At 39.3% G+C, this 21,570-nt stretch overlaps 1 protein-coding gene across 2 annotated transcripts in view; it reads left to right on the forward strand.

The window, feature by feature from the left end:
* Positions 1-1,371: 1,371 nt before the first annotated feature.
* Positions 1,372-21,570, forward strand: part of WDR17 (WD repeat domain 17) — a 106,659-nt gene continuing 86,460 nt past the window's right edge. For both annotated transcript variants that reach the window (XM_032869834.1, XM_032869837.1), the window contains exon 1: positions 1,372-1,464. The gene's annotated coding sequence lies outside the window, so the exon portion shown is untranslated. The remainder of the gene's footprint in view (positions 1,465-21,570) is intronic.

Here is a 21,570-nt window from a genome sequence, read left to right on the forward strand (position 1 = left end):
TTGACTTATACTTAGTTGCTGCCCTCTCTACTTTCTCTGATGTGTCATGTGCTAATTTATTTATCCATCCATCCACTCATCAGTTATTAAAGATCTGCTACTCACCAAGCACGTTGTTAGAATGCAGGCATGAGGGACGCCTGGGTGGCTCAGTGGGTTAAGCCTCTGCCTTCAGCTCGGGTCATGATCTCTGGGATCGAGCCCCGCATTGGGCTCTCTGCTCAGCGGGGAGCTTGCTTCCTCCTTTCTGTCTGCGGGCTGCTCTGCCTACTTCTGATCTCTGTCAAATAAATAGGATTAAAAAAAAAAAAGAATGTAGGCACGAGCTGTGAGAATGGATTCCAGTTTTCAAGCAAGTGTACTGTCTATGTGGAGAGGCAGCTTTTAAGTAAAGTTTAATTTGCAAAATAGAATGTTAAGTGCTGTGGCAGGGTATGGTCTGCAGAGGATACTCTGGAAGATAAGAGAAGAAAAATCTTATGGCACAGGTGGGTAGGGATTATGCCCAGAGAATTTCCCTGGCCGGGGGAATTAATTTATTAGCAATCCGGAGTCTGACATATCACTAAAGCTCAATGAATGTTCTTAAATACACTTTGTTCCGAATGCATAAAGGCGTGTTGTCGCCAGTGTGTTTGATAAGGGCTGTAAGCAGTGAAGATACTTCAGAGATATGAAGAAATTATGAATACAGTACCAAGCATTTCCACCGCACCAGACTTCCACAAGGAAAATGTTCTGCACACCCTAAAGGCAGGTATATTAACTACTTATAACTCCACTAATAAAGACAAATGGTTGCCTCCGAGGGGTCTCCCAGCGAGCTGAGCCCACTCAGACGACTATGAAGTGCGAGAGAAACAGCCCTGGGCACTCATAGCTGTTCAGGGGATGACAGCCACAGAGCGGTGCAGCCTGGCCTCTTCGGAGGCTCGCCGCCCTCTGCGCGCCGCTCCAGGAGACGCCCTGAGTTACTGCAGACTTGACCCACTCTCCTCAGAAGTGCAGACGCAGTGTTTGGCATCTGTCCGGTTCTGAGAACGCTGGTGGTTCACCGCTTTCCTTCGCTTTGGGCCTCCCTGTAAACTCCGCAGCAGCCCCGCCCAATGCCCGGGAACCGCGTCCTCCGCGCAGACTCCCTGTTGCCAGGTAACCAAGCTCCCGCACACACGGTCTCCGCGGGTGGGGAGTCGCCACCGCCTCCCAGCCGGGCGCTCCAATCAGGGACCGGCGTGTCTGTCACGTGGCCCGTGGGGGGCGGGCCCAGGAGAGCCGGGCGCTCTGTCCGGCGCGCGGAGCCGCCTCCCGGCGCACGGAACCCGCGGTCCCGCCGCCCCGCCCCGCCCCGGGAGCCCTAGGCACGCCGCGGGGGAGGCTGGGGAGCGCTCGGGCGGTGCTAGGGCCGCCGCCGCGCCCGCTTCAGCACCTCCCGCTGTTCGCAGCTGCGGTCGCCGCCTTCTCCAGGTAAGGGGCCCGCGGGGCGCAGGGGGAAAGGGGGGCGGGCGCAGGCGTGAAGAGGGGTCTTGGAGGCGGCGAGGCGTCGCGGGAGCGAGCCTGTCACCGCGCGGGTGAGGATAGCAGAGCCGCGTGCTGCACGCCCTCCCGGGCTTTGCGCACGACAGCCCGATGCGTGACTCCCCGGAGTTTTAGGGTCACGCACCTGATGATCACGAGGCACAACCAGCAGCCAGCGTGTGTATGGACACCTGAGCTGCCCCTGCAGTATGAACTGACCATTATTCTGATTTTTAAGGTTATTAAGTATATGCATGTCCGGAGTCTGGACTGTATGCCCGCTGGGCACCTGTGTGTAGATTTCCCACCCTTTGGGAGATGGTCTTAATAGGTTCTACCAAGAAGGCTTTGAGTGAGACGGAAGTGTGTACCAAGAAAGGACAGTATTGAATGTGAGAGGCATAGTATTTGGTAAATCATAAAAAATACAGTCCTTCCTGTTTTTCTACACCCTCTCAGATTTTTGCCTACAAATATTAAAAGGAGCCAAATTTAAGATGACTTTTACTCTTTTAAAAGCAATGGATGTGAATGAAATGTAGTGATCACTTTGTGTACTTTTGTAACTTCTGGTTGATTGATTGCAGTCTTGAAGGAGGGCTTGAAGAGAGAGGTGACCGTTTCTGAATCTTGCACTGAGCATTTCAGGAACACCCCTGAGAGGAACGCGTTTTCCCTACCAGTTTTTATAACCAAAGTTAGAAGTCCTTCTTAAATAGTTTAACCTCAGGTTACTTAAAAAACCTTTAGGTTTTCTCTACAGAGTAAATTCTTTGGGGAATTTATAAAATTCTCTTTAGGTATCCCTATCTCTCTCTCACAGATGTGTCTCCAGGAATGGTCTCATCAATAGTGAGAGAATAATCTCCCTGTGATTATCATACAACACAACAGGTTTGGGATATTCTTACTACCCTGCTTGGGGGGGAGCTGATGCTGGGCTTACGGTGATTACAACCACTATGGAAAAAACACTTCTTAATGTCCTTTTGAGATTCTGTCTCACTGGCTTAAGTATGCAAGAAAATGGGCATAGTTACGTCTTATCTGTGTGAAGGCAGGAATCTGAGCCAAGTGGTCTGACAGACTTTACTCTTCTGTGATCTAAAATTAAAGTAGAAATTAAGTGACTATGAAAAATTGTCAGTTAACTCAAAATTTTAGGAAATAGTAAATACTTTACTGTATTGTTTAGTTTGATGGCACAAATGCTAGTTTTAAGTCATTGCATTAAGAGTTCTTGAGATGTCTTCTCAATTGGAGTAAACCAATGGTCTGTTTCAAAGGGCATACAAGGAAAGAAAAATCCTCATTCATTCATTCATTCATTCCCTCTGAACAGCCCAAAATATAATGGGCACTGTATTTATTTCTTATATGCAACATAAAAAACATGTATTTTAAGTGAGCTCTGTAAACTTTATATTAAAATGGCTCTTTGAGGGGCACCTGGGTGGCTCAGTGGGTTAAAGCCTCTGCCTTCGGCTCATGTCATGATCTCAGGGTCCTGGGATCGAGTCCCGCGTCGGGCTCTCTGCTCGGCGGGGAGCCTGCCTCTCTGCCTACTTGTGATCTCTGTCTGCCAAATAAATAAATAAAATCTTTAAAATGGCTCTTTGAATGTTATTATATTGATTTGATTTTTTCTCCTGTGCTAGTATTTATAAAAATATGTAAAGAACTATGGGTATCTGTGGAGAAAAAAAATCAAGTATATTTACTCGAAAGTTTAAAAGTTCTTCATTTGTTATTACTAAATATTGGTGTGCGAAAATTTTGTGTTACTCATTCATTACATAATAATTCCATATATTAGAAAGCCACAAATTAATTTCGCTTAGGAAAAAAATGTTGTTAAATCCCCCGCTCCCAGTAGAGGGACTGTGAAGGCTGGAATGTTTTTGTTATTTTCTCTAGCCTCTACCTCTAGCCCTCAGCTTGGGCACAGAGGAGCCAGTGGCGGTTTTTAAATCACTCAGAGACAATTAGGAATAGTTGTATTTTTCTTTGTTTTACCCTGGTAGTTAATAGAAGTCCAACATAAGTGATTAGGTTATCACGATCAATAAAATTTGTTCAGATTCTCCAGAATACCTAATTTTTTTGCCTAATCTCTGAAATGAAGACCAAAATGAAATTCAAACAGTTCTGAAGTATTCACATTTCCTTCCTATATTCCAGAATTTATTGAAGTGTGGTATATTCCAGAAAGGTGACAGCATATCAGATTACTGAATCACCAGTTTACTCACCCATTCGTGGCAATGCCATATATACAAACTTTACTACTACTGTGTAGAATCGACTGATTTTCTTTTATATTTTGTATATCTACTCTGAAATATTCAAGTGAAGTCATACAGCTTTTAGTGTGTTTTCAGGAACTGAACTTTTTTCAGGAAATTTTTCAGGAACTGAAAATTTAAAAAAAAAAATTATTAACATATAATGTGTTATTAGCCCCAGGGGTAGAGGTCTGTGAATTGTCAGGTTTACACAGTTCACAGCACTCACCCTAGCACATACCTTCCCCAATGTCAGTAACCCAGCCACCCTCTCCCTACCCCCCCCGCCCCCCGCAACCGGAAGTTTGTTTTGTGAGATTAAGAGTCTCTTATGGTTTGTCTCCGAACTGAGTATTTTAATCCGTAAGAATCATGTTAGGAATTTGGGAGGGGTTTCTTTATTAACTCTGATGCCTTCTTTTCTTTTGTATCAGAAACATATTAAACTAAGAATTGGTTGGCACTTTTCAACATTCAAGACTTGCTGTGTTCTGTGATAATCACATGGAGATTATTCTCTCACTGTTGATGAGACCTTTCCTGGAAATTGTGAGAAAGAAATGAGATGTGGGGGCCCCTGGGTGGCCCAGTGGGTTAAAGCCTCTGCCTTAGGCTCAGGTCATGATCCCAGGGTCCTGGGATAGAGCCCCGCATCGGGCTTCTCTGCTCAGCAGGGAGCCTGCCCCCCCCGCCCCCCGCCCCCCGCTCTGCCCGCCTATGGGCCTACTTGTGATCTCTGTCTGTCAAATAAATAAAATCTTAAAAAAAGAAAGAAAGAAAGAAAGAAAGAAAGAAAGAAAGAAAGAAAAGGAGATGTGGATGCCTGAAGAGAATTTGAGAAATTCCCCAAAGAATTTACTCTATAGAGAAATAAAACCTAAAGGAAAATCTTTTTTCTTACCTGGGGTTGCTTAAAATGTTCAAGAAGAACATGTAACTTTGGTTACAAATATTGGTAGGGACATATTATAAAATGACCAGCTTTGACCAATGCCTTTGTGTATCAAGAAAATATCTCATCATGATTGATTAGAAAGATTTCAAAAGTTGTAACAGTAAAATGTGAGCTGTCACATTAGGAGAGAAGGTTCAGGTTGTTTTTACCTGACTTCAATGACTAGGAAAAACTAGATCTGTAACTGAAGAGAAATTCAAACATTTGAAATAGGCTAGACTTTGTAGAAAAGGCAGCCTGCCTTTGAAGCCGTAGGAGACACTTGTCATGCAGATGTCTACTTGAGTGAGAGAATTTAAAAAACAATAATGACAGAAGTCTTGCTTTTTATTACTCTACAGGTCGGTCCCCACTGTGATTTTCTAGCCTAATTACTCTTAAAACTCTGCAATTCTGCATTTTTTTTTTTAAAGATTTTATTTATTTATTTGACAGAGAGAGATCACAAGTAGGCAGAGAGGCAGACAGAGAGAGAGGAGGAAGCAGGCTCCCCGCCGAGCAGAGAGCCCGATGTGGGGCTTGATCCCAGGACCCTGGGATCATGACCTGAGCCGAAGGCAGCGGCTTAACCCACTGAGCCACCCAGGCGCCCCAAATTTGGTCCTTTAAGATAAAACAGTACGAATGAATTTTCATCAAGAGTTAACATTTTATTTTGAAGGTAAGTATGGTAAATAGGCTTGGAAGAGTCATTTCAGAATGTTTGCTGGAAGGCTTCTTAGAGACCAGTTAATCTAACACCCTTATTTTGTAGATGAGGTCACTAAACACGTAATGATATGTTGCTCAAAATGAGTCAGTGGGAAAACTGATATAGAACTTGGGGCTCTGATATTCTGTATTTTGCTGCTCCCTAAAGAAGCGCAGAATATGTTACCAGCATCATTTTCTTTTTTTGGGGGGAAGGATATTTATCTATTTATTTTAGAGGGAGACAGAGAGAGCCCATGAGTGGACAGGGGAGGTGGAGGGGGCAGGGGAGAGGGAGAAAGAATCTCAAGCAGACTCTGTGCTGATGGGGGGAGGGGAGCCTGCCGTGGGGCCCGATCCCACAACCCTGAGACCAAGGCCTGAGATGAAACCAAGAGTCAGTCACTCAACCCACTGTGCCACCCAGGTGCCCCATCATTTTCTCTTTCATTACATTTTTTTTTAATACCTAATTCAAAACTTGGAGTAGTTAGGTATTATATCACTTTTATGTTTATTCTATATTGTTAAAATAATTAGTGTACAAAGTGAGCACTGTACAGGTGTTTGGTTTCATCATATAGAAGGGTTACTTAAAATATTGGTTAGAAAGTGTTTTCCCACAATTTGTATCATTCATTGATTTGCTTATTAATACAAGTTAAGTTTTGCTGCAAAGTCTTATGTGATTTTCTTGGGGATTCATTTATCTTAAAAATTCTTTATCCCAATACATCTCAGTGGTACCTAAGTGCCTGTAGCCATCCCATCTCCAGTTGAATACTAAATGCAGTTGAATACTAAAAATAAGAAACTTTTGGAAGTTGTATCTGAAGTCTAGATGATGGTTAGCATTAGGTATCACTTTGAAGTTAGATGTTTATTTTCTAGACTTTGTGCCACTCTGGTACCAGATGCCATCTAGAGCAGTGTTACTTGAAGTACGTTAGACCAGCAGCTTTCCTATGAGCTTGTTAGAAATGCAGATTCTCACATCAGGCCCTGAGCCAATCAGAATCTCTAAGGGAGGGATCAGAATCTGTTTTAATAAGCCTCTAGTGATTCTTAAACAAGATAGGGTTTGGAAAGTACTGATATAAGGTACATTATGCCGTTGGACCCCAACACCTCATGAGCTGGTAATGGACATTGTATAATTCCACTTTTGAAACTTGGGAGCACCATGAACTGCCAAATAAATGAATTAATTCCTGAAAACATAATAGTGGGTACATTTCATAAACATCTGATAGTAGCTTTTTGGACATAATGTTTCATCTTCATTATTAACTACATTAATTCATCTTTGAGGGGAATTTTATGTTGCCTAAGAGCATAATTTTTGACAGATGGGCTATGAAGTAAATAAGGAACCTATGTGATCTGCATTTGTCCTGACTTAGCCCATGCAACTCTTCACTTATCAAACTTTTTAGGATTTATCTCAGGCCTTCTATCAATGTATGGATGCATACACTGAAGACATTTTTGGATTTAGTGACTTATGTGGGCTATTTCTGTTCATTTTAAAGTTTTCCAGCTTTAACACCATTGGATTTCCTTTGCTGGTTTTTCTAAATTGACTTATCAAAATAATTTTTAATACCACTTGCCAAGAATGAGAAAATGCCAGTCCAAGTAATAGTTTCTGCCAAATTGGAATCCTTATTTTCAAACAAATAAGCATAAAGGCCCACTCTTGCTTAAAAACTCATATAAAAAAAATACAACCCACAAAACAGACTTAATAGAAGGGGGTGGGGATCCTGGTTTACAAAATGATTCATGGCATAGCTTCTCAAGTTTTCATTCAGGAGTAATGATCCTATTTATAAAAATAAGGCTATAGGGGCGCCTGGGTGGCTCAGTGGGTTAAAGCCTCTGCCTTCGGGTCAGGTCATGGTCCCAAGGTCCTGGAATTGAGCCCCACATCGGGTTCTCTGCTCAGCCAGGAGCCTGCTTCCCCCTCTCTCTGCCTGCCTCTCTGCCTACTTGTGATCTCTGTCTGTCAAATAAATGAATAAAATCTTTAAAAAATAATAAAATAAAAAAATAAGGCTACATATTTTTGCCATACCCTGATATGGAAATAATCCAATATCTTTTTATGACAAATACATACTTATATTAAAATGTTTCTGTCGGGGCGCCTGGGTGGCTCAGTGGGTTAAAGCCTCTGCCTTCGGCTCAGGTCATGATCCCAGAGTCCTGGGATCAAGCCCCACATCGGGCTCTCTGCTCCGCAGGGAGCCTGCTTCCTCCCCTCTCTCTCTGCCTGCCTCTCTGCCTACTTGTGATCTCTGTCAAATAAATAAATAAAATCTTAAAAAAAAAATTAAAATGTTTCTGTCAATGGAATATTTTCCTCTAACTTACTAGTTTATGGGTGAAAATTTAGATGATTTCACCCCTCCTCTGCTTTTCTTTAGCTGACTCAGAATGGTCACACTGAGGTATATACATGATCCTTTTGTTCAAGAAAAGTGGATTACTTCTTCAGCCAAATTAAAAGTTATCCCCACATTGCAGCTCAAGAGCTTCTAAAATTCTCCAACCACCTAGAGAAAACTAATTCCATAATTTAAATCCATATAATTTTCATTTTGGGGGTTAAAGTGTAGGAAAGTGTAAAAATAAATGTGCAGATGGATGATAGAGTCCGTGTAGGTGGATGATGAAATCTTTAAATCAGTGTCTTGGGCTTATAATGAGTAGGTTTTCTTAATCAAATTGAATTTGTGCTGGCGTGAGTGATCGTTCTGTGAGTCCAAACTAGAACTACCATAATGACCTTAATCTTTTCTGTTTGCTAACTAATCCAGGATTTTAACGTAGGTTAATACCATGTGCTTGTTGTGACCTATTTTACCATGTAAGCTTTTAAGAACATCATGATTTGACATATGCTGGGCGTGCTGAGAGAAACTGCCCGGCCAAGCTCAGGAAAGGTAAATTTAGGAATGGTAGAAATTTAAGAGTTGAATCTTGGACAGTATAAGATTCTAGAGGCAGTTTTTCAGCTAAATTGTCTTTACTGTCCTTAAACTATATAAGTAGTTCTCCACCTTTACTGTGCATATAAATCACCTGGGGGTAATGTTAAAAGCAGATTTCCATGAAACAGCTGAACATAAGAGAAGGAAAAAAAAGAGGGAGGCAAACCATAAGAGATGCTTAACTCTAGAGAACAAACTGAGGGTTCCTGGAGAGAGCTGGGTGGGGAATGAGCTAAATGAGTGATAGGTGTTAAGGAGGGCGGTTGTGGTTAGCACTCAGTGGTAGATATAAGTGATGAATCGCTAAATTCTCCTGAAACCAATATTGCATGATATGTTAACTAATTAGACTTTTAATAAAAACTTAAAGGAAAAAAAAAGCAGGTTTCCAGGCTCTACCACGATTCTGAACAACTAGCTTTGGGTGTGATCCAGGAACCTGCAACTTTAGCAAGTTTCTCGGTTAATTCTGATGCAAGAGAAGTAAGACCCACACTTTGAGATGCATTGATATAGAGATTTTTTAAAATTTTGTTCATCTTGATAATCCATGGCTCCACGTATCAGTGAAAATAGTGGTCCTGTAGAATTAACGGATGCTAGACAGAGGAAGAAGACCTCAAGTTAGTGAGCCAATGGCTTATTAAAAAACACATTTTGGGGGGCAGTTTCCAGATATTTTCTAATGAGCACATGTTGATTATATAATTACAAAAGATTTTTTGTATAGCTCTGAGCATAGATTTATTCAAATTTTAAACACTGACTTTTTTGCAAGAAGTTTTTAGGGTTTTGTTCTTTGTTTTTTGTTAATGTAATCAGTATAGTTCTATTAAGAAAATTTGCAAAATTCCAGAGACTATAAAGTTGAGTTAAACAAAACTACCTTGAATCTCTGCATCTTGATATGTCTCTGATGTTTGAATACATTTTTATATCCTTTTATTGATTTTCCTCAGTGTTTCTCAAACCAGCCACGAGCTTTGGTTTCCACCTTTGTTTTGGCTCAGCATGCTTTCGGCACCGGACACCAGATGCCTGTATATTTTGCCCTTCTCATCTCCTTCCAGTCTTTGCTTAGTGTCACCTCAGTATCACCCATACTCCCATCTTTTAAGATTGCCATGTGAGGGGTGTCTGAGTGGCTCAGTTGGTTAAGTGTCTGCCATCAGCTCAGGTCATGATCCCAGGGCCCTTGGATCCAGTCCCCAATTGGACATTGGGTTCCTTACTCAATGGGGGAGTCTGCTTGTCCCTCTGCCTGCTGCTCCCTCTCTCTAACAAATACACACACACACACAGTCTTTTAAAAAAATTGCCACGCCAGCTCAATCTCCAGAACTCCTTGTCCTCTTTTCCTCCATTATCTTCTCTGTACCACGAATTCTCTTCTCATATATGCCATTGACTTGTTTGCTTAGTTCATTCTCTCATTCCTTTCCTCAAGAATAAGAACCGTGGAGGCGCAGGATTTTTGTCTGTTTTGCAGAGTGTTTTTTCATGAGTGCCTGACTGGCACATAGTTTAAAACACATACACACATCTTTAAAAAAATGTGTGTGTCTGTGTGTATATGTTTATACATATATATAAATTGTATGTAGATTCTTGAATATTGGGACATAACTATAACATGCCTATTAAGCTAACTACAGAAAACTTTTTCAAATCATTGATTCATTATCACTTTTTGCATTTTAAGATGTTATGTATATGTTTATATATTTTTGTCTGACTTTTTTCTTTTGGCCTTGTTTATGGTCTATTTTAACATAGGAATTCAAAATTTAGTATTTGTTTCATGATGATATTTTTCGTTATGTTTTTTAAAAATATTTTATTTATTTATTTGACACACAAAGAGAGATCACAAGGCAGAGAGGCAGGCAGAGAGAGAGAGGGAGGAGAAGCAGGTTCCCCGCTGAGCAGAGAGCCTGATCCCAGGACCCTGAGATTATAACCTGAGCCGAAGGCAGAGGCTTAACCTACTGAGCCACCCAGGTGCCCCGATTATTTTTTAATTATAAAAATACTTTGAGTCAATTTCTCTCTAAATATCAAGAAATAAATTGTGTCTATTGATTACTTTTGTAAAATGAGAAATTTAGCATATTTTTGTTTTCTTTTCCTTAATTTCAGTACTTGGGAAAACCAAGATTTTAAATTTTTTTTTATAACTTTTATATCATTGGTCTTCTCTTTCAAATAATTCCTTTGGAATTTTTTTTCCTTTTGAGTTATTTTTTAATAATTTTTTAACCATATAACTTAGATATTCAGGTTTCTTTGCTTAATATATTTTTAAATTACATGAACTTCTATATTTGAGTTGTTCTGATTCATTTTTTCAAAAACCTGTATTTTTTTATTCAAATGATTTTAAAAGGAATGTTACATGAGTAAATGCCTTCTAAATTCTTTTGTCTATGACAGTGTTTTTCTCTTTGTTTTCCCTTCACACAAATTATATTTTGGTCATTTATAGAATAGTGAGGTCATCATAGTTGAATTTAACATAGTTATTGTACCTCTGATACGTGTTCAGCAGTGGTGAGAGATGTCAGTCTGAATTCCCTGCGTTTGTACATAACATTTTTAAGAATTCTACTTAGATACTCATAGGGTTGTAAAAAACTAAATTAACCCCTGAATTTGCCTTCTACCTATGTATGGATCTTTTTGAAAAATGTATTTTGCTTGGAATAAGACCACTTTTAGGGTCCTAATCAGGGTTCCTCTCTAATCAGGGTCTTTTTCAGTTCAAGTAATGTTGCTTTGGCTACTTATTGGGTTGTTGCTTTTATTTCTGTTATTTTACTTGTGCTCGAGTCATCTCTAAATGTGTTTATAATATGTAGTTTGGGTTTTCATCACTTGTACACTGGTATGTTTCCTTTTCTAATTAAAAAAAATTTTTCTGTTTCCCATAATGTTTTTTTTTTTTTTAAGAATTTATTAATATGTCAGACAGAGAGAGAGGGAAAGCACAAGCAGGGGGAGCAGCAGGCAGAGGGAGAAGTAGACTCCCCACTGAGCAAGGAGGCTGGTGTGGGACTCGATCCCAGGACCCTGGGGTCATGACCTGAACTGAAGGCAGATGCTTAACCCACTGAACCACCCAGGCATCCCTTCCCATAATGCTTTTGAGGTTTTTTACTTGTTTTCTGAAATCACTAATACAAGTTTTATTTTGTTTTGTTTTCGAATTCTGCCTTTTACTGCTCTTTGATATGGATCTCTCTTCTGCTCTTGCCTTTTAGTTTCTTCATGATCGTTGTTTTGACTATCTCATCCCAGAACCTTTTTATCTTACTGGTATTATCCTCATTCTTATTCTTGAATGAGAGGATGCCCATAAAGGAGAATCAAAAGACTATGCAGATTGCTGCGAGCCCAGTCTCTGTCTTCTTGAACAGTGGATCAATCATATCACTATTTGATCAATATAAAAATCTCAACAAAAACAAAACTTATGTCAATATCCTGACCTAATTGCCATCATCTAGCATGCTTTTCATTACCTAGTGTGGTTCTTTTGTCCTGAGATGGAATTTTTTCCTCTCTACCTTGACTAAATGGATGGAGGAAATACATTAAAAAATACAAATATTTTTGTGCTTTTTCCTTCCATTTGTAATATATAATTAAAGAGTTAAACTTCCTGGAGTACAGTGGTACTCTTTTACGTCCCATTTGTCTCCCGTTTCTTTTCTAGTAGCTGGGTGTTTGTTTGTTTGTTTGTTTTCTGTAGTTGCTAAGTAGGAATAGTAGAGGTCATAGATGGAGTGGAGAGGACACAAAGAAGTGCGTGAAGGGAATGACAGGCAGTGCCCCAGCTCCCATGACACAGTGGAACGTCTCAGTGACACAGATCTTGTTTCTCTGAATGGGGGACAGCCAGTGAGGCAGTGATAGTGTTCATTTAGACATACTTTTGGGAGAAAGACGTTTTAACTTTCTAACAGTACCGTGGATGATCTACTAGGACACTCATACCTAAGACAGAATTAGAGAACTTTGGTATATACTGGGATTTCCCCTTGGAATGTTGTGAGACATTGTTTTGAGCGCTGCTGTGAAGGCTTTTTGGTGTGTGTGTCTCTCTGTGTGTGTTTTCTGTGATCTTATAAGAGCCAGTTAGGATTCTTTCCATTTCAGCAACAGAAAATGCCACAGGAATTACTATTCATGTAACTGAAAGTCTAAAGTTAGGTAGCGTGCACGTGTCATTTACTCTTCTTGTGACTCAGCCCCTTTCTCCTGTGCTGGCTTTTCTCACATTCTAGGTAGTAACCCCCAGCGGTTCTAGATCGCTTCTCGTGAAAGCCCGATGCTTGCGTTGGCTCTCATTTCAGGCTCACTGTGGCTCTCATGTCGACAGAGGATGGAGTAGTGCTTACAAAAGTCCTGCGTTTCATGCTTAGACATAGTTAAGCTGTGTTCCTGTCACTGAACCATCACCACGGCCAAGGAAGTGATTAGTATAAATTTGAACCACCTGCTCGAGTTCAGACGTGGCTTCCACTTAAACCTGGACCAAAGCAGATGTTTGGGGATCACCAGACAAAACTGCAGAGCTATTTCTGAAAGAAAGGAAGGAAGATGATGGGGAGGCAGACAACAGATGTTCACTGCCGTGTTTAAATGGGAAGTTATGAGAGACTGATGGAAGCCTCTAGAAATGCTGGAACACCTCTTATGCCTCTAAAACATGGGAGACTGCGGGCAGACTGAGCTTGTGAACAAAATAGGGCTTTGAACCTTGAAGCCTGGGAGGACAAAACTCCTCAGTTGGAATTTGAAAGTATAACAAGTTTTAATTAAACTTATATTTAGCTATTTGTCTCTCTAGTTATGCTCACATTTTAATCGTTCTGGACTTTATAATATGTAAGTAATGAAATGCAGATTAATTAAGTAATGCATTAGTATCAGAAGAATAGAACCTAGGAATGAATTATCAGTAATGTAAGTACTCTATATGCCTGCCTGTAGCTGGTTTTCATTTTTTGGTTCCTGATCTTTATTTCTTTTATTGGAGGCATAGCTACCCACATGTCCTGCACACACTCAGAGTCAGTATATCTCAGTAGAGCTTTACCCGGGGCCTGTCGCCCTCCTAACAGACCCTGTCCTTTGGCCAGCCAGCTGAGAAACAGTCTTCCCTGGGTGCTTCCTGGTGCTCACGTCCCATAGGCTAGCAGTTCAGCCTCATCGTTTGTCACCTACTTCTGTATGTTTTGCTGCCCGGTTGCCCACCAGTCTTCTACTCTGAGTGCCAGGGTAATATTTGTAAATCAGGAAATCTGATATCATTATCACCATGCTTAAACTGCTTCAAGGACTCCCTGTCCCATGGAAAATAAAATCCACAGTCCTTACCCCGATCTACATGATTTTCCATCATTATATCTTTGCCTTCTTGTCCGGCAGACAACTCACTGTTTTCCTCAGGTACCATGATTCTTTAGGCATAGAAAAATAATTTTTGCATGAAAGTTCACATCTCTCTCTCTTTCTCTCTTCTTTTTGGACAGCCTTATTAAGCACTTAAAGCAGATTTGTCTTTTCACTCCTCTAAACCCTTGCTCATTCTCTATTAAAGCAGCTACTGGGGCATCTGGGTGGCACAGTCATTAAGTGTCTGCCTTTGGCTCAGGTCATGATCCCTAGGGTCCTGGGATCGAGCCCCGCGTGGGGCTCCCTGCTCTGCAGGAGCCCTGTTTCTCCCTCTCCCATTCCCTCTGCTTGTGTTCCCTCTTCTGCTGTGTCTCTCTCTGTCAAATAAATAAATAAAATCTATTTAAAAAAAAAACAGCTACTGAAAATTGTCTCATACATTTATTTGTGTCTCTCAGAAAAGAAGTGAAATGTAAAAAACAGAAAACCAGTGACTTCAAGAAAGATTTTAAAAAATATAGAACAAGTGACTGAAGATGGTGCATCACAGTGTTAGCATTGCAACATTTCTGGAGTTTTCTTGGCCTTTATGTCATGGATTCAAGATAGCTCCTGCAGCAACAGCAGCACGGCAGTGTCCAGGTCAAAAGCAGCAGGGGGAGAAGGACATCAGAGAATGCTACTTACATTTCATCCACTGAAATTGAGTCACATGCCCACACTTAGTGCAGTGATTATCCCAGGGGGATGATATTAGTACGACTGGTTTAGACCAGCATCATTCACCTCCTAGCACTAGGAAAAGTCCGGTCCTCACCTGCACGTGAGTATTCTGGGTTTCTGTGGGCAGGGGAGGAGATAGGCGGGAATGTTGTTGGTTAGACAACAGGCAGCGACAGGGCTGTGTCTGGCTCTTCTGATGCTGTAGCTTCTTGAAACAGGGCTTTCTTGTCCCTGTCTGTTTCTTGTTCATCTTTGCATCTTTTGTAACCAGCATTAGTGCCTAGGTATGATAAACACCCACTCAATATTTGCTGAAATGAATGGAATAACGTGATACAGCAGATACACATGGATAGAGATGCTTTTCGCTGAGTATGAGGTGGTTGCCCAGAGATACATTCAGTATGGGAAAATAGGGAAACCCCAGCTCTGCCTGTTGTAGTCGGGTGGACAGGAATGATTGAATTTTAATCATAGTACATGCCTGTGCTGATGAAAGCCTGGGAGTTACTTCTACTTAAAGATGATTAAGAAGATTATAACCAATTGACATTATTGATGAATTCTGCTTTCTAAAATATGACTTTGGAAATGATGCAGGCTAAGAGCCTACCCAAGGTTTGTTCAAATGTAATAAAGAAATGCAAAATCATGGGGGCTTAAGCAAGATAGAAGTCTGTTTCTCTCACACATGAAAAATAAAAAAGTCTGGAGGTATGAAGTCCAAGAGGCTTTCAGAGGTCTAGCTCTCGTTTTCAGAGGTCCACTGTTGTGTCATTCCTTGAGGGGAACCCCCATCTGATGATGGAGGGTATCTCCTGAAGCTTCTGCCTTCATCATCCAGATACAGGTGGGGGCAAAGGGTGGGCTACAGACAGCACGCCCCTGCTCTTCAAGTAGACAATGCATACCAGGTGCATTTCACTGTCCAGAATCTGGGCTGATAGAGTTTAGTAATACAATTTCTTCTCTTTCTCAAAAAATTTTCTCTAATAGCGGTTCATCTGCATTTTATGAGATGTTTTTCCAAGGACATTTTGAATTCATTTATTTTTTGTTCTAGGTGTTATGAAATAGCAAAGGCAAAGATGACATATATACAGAGAGATACAGTCTTATCTAAAAATAAAGATATTTTGAACAGTTGATAATACTCTTTCTGCTGTGTCCACTTTCATAAAAAGAATCACTTTCATAAAAACGGGAAATGTTTTTCTTTGAATTTTGACAGAGACCACATTTATGTATCTTAGAAATACAGTATATTTAAGAAACTGCTCAAAATAGGTTTTCTTAGAAAATCAAATTAGTATATAGCAGTTAACTTGGAATTCCATTAGGTAGTCTAAAAAATGAAAATAATTTATTTACGATACACATTACATGTGCTGGACATTTTTGACCTCTTAAATTACTATAGCGCAAGTCATTTTTTATTTTTAGACTAGGTCAATTTAGAGATTCCAGTTAGGAACCTTGGTCAAACTTTCAGGATCTGAGGATTCATTAAAAAGAACTTTCTGGCTGTGATAACTAAGATTCAAAGAAACCTATCATCCAGAGATAATTCTTCTCTGAATTTTTTTTAGATTATAGATTTTCGTAAGGATAAACAGAATGTTACCATCATTCACAACCTCCACCAAGGATAATCTCTGTCCTGACCTCTTGCAGAACAGACGAATATTGTCTATTTTTGTGCTTTATGTTAACGGAGTAATATGATCATAATATTATCTTCGTGTCTAGCTCATTTCGATCAGCGTTGTGTTTGTGAGATTCGTCTATACAGGTTGCCTGGAGCTGTTGCCCTTCGTTCTCATTATTGCAACCCTTCCATTGTCCGAATAGACCAGTTATTTATCCATTCTGCTGTTACCATAGACCGGAGCCGTCTGCACTTCAGTCCTGTGATAGAGGTGCTCTGAACATTGTAATACATGTCTTTGGTGACCATGCATACCCGTAATACCCATTGCTGTTGGCTAACACTTTGGAGTGAAAGGCTGGGTCATATGGTATATATTTGTTCACAGCCTTAAGGATCCTGCCAATGAGTTATTCAAATTGTTTGTTTCAATTTACACTCCCAGGAGCAGCATATGAGTCTCAGTTAGTCCGCAGCCTTGCCAACCTGTGCTACTGTGCATTCTAGCCCTTCTGTTGGAAACGTAGCAGGATCTCTTTGTGGTTTTAACCTGCGGTAATAACGGACAACTTTCATATGTTCATTGCCCTCTTTTTGTGATTATGAAGTCCTTTTGTCTTTTGTCCAAAGTCTTACATTCATTTTTCTATTGGCTTGCCAGTCTTTTTTTGTTTTTGTTTTTTAGTAGTAGATCAGTTTATTAAAATATATGTATTGTGAATATTTTCTCCCACTCTCTGGCTTACTTTTCACTCTTTTTTTTTTTTTTAAAGATTTTATTTATTTGATAGGGAGAGAGATCACAAGTAGGCAGAGAGGCAGGCAGAGATCGAGGGGGAAGCAGGCTCCCCGCTGAGCAGAGAACCCCATGTGGGGCTCGATCCCAGGACCCTGAGATCATGACCTGAGCCAAAGGCAGAGGCTTTAACCCACTGAGCCACCCAGGTGCCCTACTTTTCACTCTTTTAATGATGTCTTGATGAATATAAGTTTGTAATTTTAATGTAGTCAAATATGTCAATTTTTCCCCTTTGTGGTTGTTTTTTTGTTTTTTTGTTTGTTTGTTTTGGGGTTTTTGTGTGTGTGTGTGTGTGTATCCTGTTTAGTAAACATTTTTCTACTCCAAAGACAATATATTCTCATTAGTTTTCTTTGAAAGCTTTATTGTTTTACCTTGCATATTTAGATTTCCAATCTCTCTGGTATGAGTGGGTTTTTTTTGAATTATGTAAAATTGGGGTGAAGATTTTGATATGTTTTCCCATAAGGGTATTCAGTCAACCAGCAATTATTGAAAGGTCTGTTTTTCTTCAGTGTACAGCATTGTCACCTTCATCATCAGTTAACAGCATATGAAGGGCTTTATTCTGGATGTACTGTGTTCCATTTGTGAGTTTTTGTAGCCTTACGTCAATACCACACTGTCTTAATTATGATAGCTTTATAAGAAGTGTTATTAGCTGATAGTGTAAACCTTCAACCTTATTCATCTATTCAACACTGCCTTGGCCATTTACATTTTCTTGGCCATTTACATATCCATGTAAATTTTAGAATTATCTTGTTAATTTACACAACACTCATGCAAACAAAACATGCTGGGATTTTTTTTTAAGATTTTATTTATTTATTTGACAGAGATCACAAGTAGGCAGAGAGGCTGGGGTGGGGGGCAGGGTGTGGAAGCAGGCTTCCCACTGAGCAGAGAGCCTGATGCGGGGCTCTATCCCAGGACCCTGGGATCATAACCTGAGCTGAAGGCAGAGGCTTAACCCACTGAGCCACCCAGGCGCCCCACATGCTGGAATTTTGATTGTGACTGTATTGAATCTGTAGATTAATTTTGAGGCAATTTACATCTTTATAGTAGTAAATCTTATTATCCATTAACATGTTATGTTTTTACTCTTTTGTTTGGGATTTTTATATTTAATTTCTGAGAGAGATTGCTCTGTAATTCCCTCTCTTTTAAAATCTTTTTTAGGTTTTGGCAGGATGTAAAATGTTAATAAGTGATTCCTTTCACTATATTCTCAAAGAGAATAAAAGAGTAAAAGATCTGTAAATATTTGCAAAAATTTGCCAGTGAAACCATCTGGGCCTGGGAGATAGTCTGTGGGAAAGTTTTAATTGTAGACTCATATTCTTGCTTCTTAGATTTTCTCATTCTTTCATCAACTTCTGTAATTTGTGTTTTTTGGAGAATTTATCCATTCATTCAAGTTTATCTATTATATTGCTGCACATGTGTTCATAATAGTCTCTTACTCTTTTTTGGTTGTCAGTATTTCCTACAGTGATGTCTTTTTTTCATTCCTGATATTGATATTTTTACTTTTTCTGTTTTTTTTTTTCTTGATAAGTCTTTTAAAAGTTGACCTAAGGGAACCAGCATTTGTTTTAGTAGATTTTCTCTACTATATGTTTGTAAATATAAATATGCTTTCTCTTCTTTTCAGAGTTATTTCCTTTTCCTGTATTTTTAAAAATTTTTTAATTTTTTCATAGCTTTTTGAGATAGAAAGTTAAATCTTTGAATTTCTGGGTAAAACTTTGAGTTACTCCTTTCCCATTTTCTGTTAGAAAAATATAATGAAGGCTTTAGCCCTTCACCTCCAAGCATTGCTTTAGCTATAATACACAAATTTGTATTTGTGTGGCCTTGCCATCTGATGTTAAATATTTTCTAACTTCCATTTTTACCTCTCTGAACCAAGGATTATTTAGAAGTGCATTATTTAATTGCCAGACAGCCGTGGATTATCTACTCATCTTTCTTTTATTAATCTCAGACTTCATTCCATTGTGACCAGAAAATACACTCAAAGAATCCCAATATTTAGGAGTTTGGCGAGGTTTTCCTTATGGTTCAGCACGTGGTTTATCTTTGGAAAGAATGGGAACTCTGTCATTGTTAGGTACAGTAGTCTGTCTATGTCAGTTGGGCCCATTTTATTGACTATGTTCGGGTGCTTCACACTTCTACAGGATTTCCTCTTCCAGCAGATATTGAGACTGATTACTTCAAGTTTCCCATTACGATTATAGATCTGTGTATTTCTCCTTCAGTTCTGCATTCTCGCTTTATACGTTTGCACATCCTGTCATGCGGGAGCAGTTTCAGAACCGTCGTATCATTTAGTCAGATCCCCCTTTATTCTTCAGTAACATCCCTCTGTCTCTCTAGTAATATTTCTTGCCTTAAAATTTATTTTTTATTTATATAACTATAAGAGCTTTCATTTGGTTAATAGTTTTCTAGTAAATAATTTACTGTTTTTGACTTTAAACCATCCTGTAACTTGCCAGTAAAGTGTGACTCCTATAAAGCGTATATGGTTGAGTTTTCTAGTGGAGTTTGCCAATTTTACTTTTACTTGTAACTTTAATCCATTTCTCATTTGGTGTATAGGTATTATAATTTGATTTACATGTACAACCTTCTGTTTTCTTCTTCACAAATTTTGTACTAATTACATTTTCCTTCGATTCACTAATACTTTTTTTTTTTTTTTGTAGTTACGCTGGAAATTCTAACATGTAACTTTAACTTTTAACCATTTAATAGAAGTGATTACTTTTACCTCTTCATGGATCCTAACTCCATTTAACCTGCTCTAACGTTTTGTATTACTGTTTGCTTATGTTAATGTTACAAATATTTTAAACTTCAGAAGACATTGCAATTATAGTATAGTTAGTATCCACTTCTATTTAACCACATATTTCCTCTTTCTGATGATCTTACTTACTGCCAGCATTTTCATATTTCTGCCTGGGACCATTTTGCTCCTGCTTGAAGAACTCCCTTTAATGTTTTTCTAGTTCCGGCCTGCTGGTAATAAATTCCCTAGTTTTTGTGTGTATGAAAATATCATAATTTTTGCCTCCAGCTATATTTTCACTGGGTATAGTAACATTCTAGGTGTGTGGTTATTTTTTTTTCCCTCCTAACTTTAAAAACGTCATTCCATTATCTTTTGACTTATGTTATTTTGATTGATCTTTGACAATATTCTGACCATGTCAAAGATTTTTTTTCTTTGGCCATCGTTTTCAGCATCTTAACTGTGGTATGCCTAGATGTCGTTCTGCTTTAATTTACCCTGCTCAGGATTTGGTGATCTCTAGGAACTTGATTTTTTAAAATCAATTTTAGAAATTTCTCATTCTTTTTCTCTTTGAGTATTGGTTCTGTTATGTCTCCTCCCCCTTGGAGACTCCCATTCCATCTATGTGTGACTTTTCAGCATATCCTGTCTCTTTCTTGTTCTCTGTTTTATTCACTCTTTCTTTTCTCTATTAGTTTTACCGTGTGCTAGTTACTGATACCACTGCACTGATACTGACTTCTGCTGTATTCAGTCTATCAATAAACTCATCCGCTGAGATCTGAATTTCAGATATGGTGTCCTTTAGTCTTAGAGTGTCCATTTTATTTTTATTTTGTATATATTCTCTTCTCTGATGAAAATACTACGCTTTCATCTATTTTGTTTATAACTACACTGTAAAAACACCAAGTGACCTAAGCTAAAGAGAAGTATACTATATGATTTATCACTTCATGACGAATGATTAGAATCCCTAAAAGTTGGGAATGCTGTGAGCAGTACTGATGTGTTGTTCAAGGGTGAGCTTTGAGATTATTTTGAAATTTGAGTTTTCAGGTGGTTCTTTGGATGCGGTTGCTTAATGTTTTGAAGGTCTGGTCAAGCATGAAATGCTTGGGTTGGACCTCTCTGACTCTACAGATCTCTTCAGGCATGTTGGAATGTGCTTGTGGAGATCTGCTCAGGTGCACATTCCTGGTGGGATAACAGGAATTAAGGGGTGAGAGGGTGTGTTGTGGACGTGACATTAATGGTACCACTTGGACTGTCAGGGCAATCATCACATTCCCTCTTGGTATTCCTTTTGCATCTCCAAACACACATCCTAATGTAGTCCGCCTTGGTCCCCTTCAGCTTCTCAAGGTAGATCAGTTTTTCCTCATTTCTTGCTGTGAGATCATTCTTTGTGTCCATCTTCCTCATCTGCTTGTCCCTGTCACTGCTTCTGAAAATACTTTGTGGATTAAGAAGTATTAGTGCCATATCTCAGAGAGAGAGACTTAAGCTAATGTGTCCCGAAATATGATGGCTGGGAGTGGCAAGTGAGGCTGAAAACTCTAAGAAATAAAGTGTCCAAGTGAAATTAGCAAATATAATCCAATTATATGGTATCTGTATATGGACAAGTTTATTTTGGGTTTTTCTCCCTTTTAATTGTGTTAGTATTAGAAAACACTGCTGTGGATTCTTAGTGTGTAATTTTTAAAATTTAGATTATATACCTGACAGCAGAAATGTGCAGTTT

Source organism: Lontra canadensis, unplaced genomic scaffold (genome assembly GCF_010015895.1).
Source record: "Lontra canadensis isolate GAN:19392208 unplaced genomic scaffold, GSC_riverotter_1.0 scaffold39, whole genome shotgun sequence".
NCBI lineage: Eukaryota > Metazoa > Chordata > Mammalia > Carnivora > Mustelidae > Lontra > Lontra canadensis.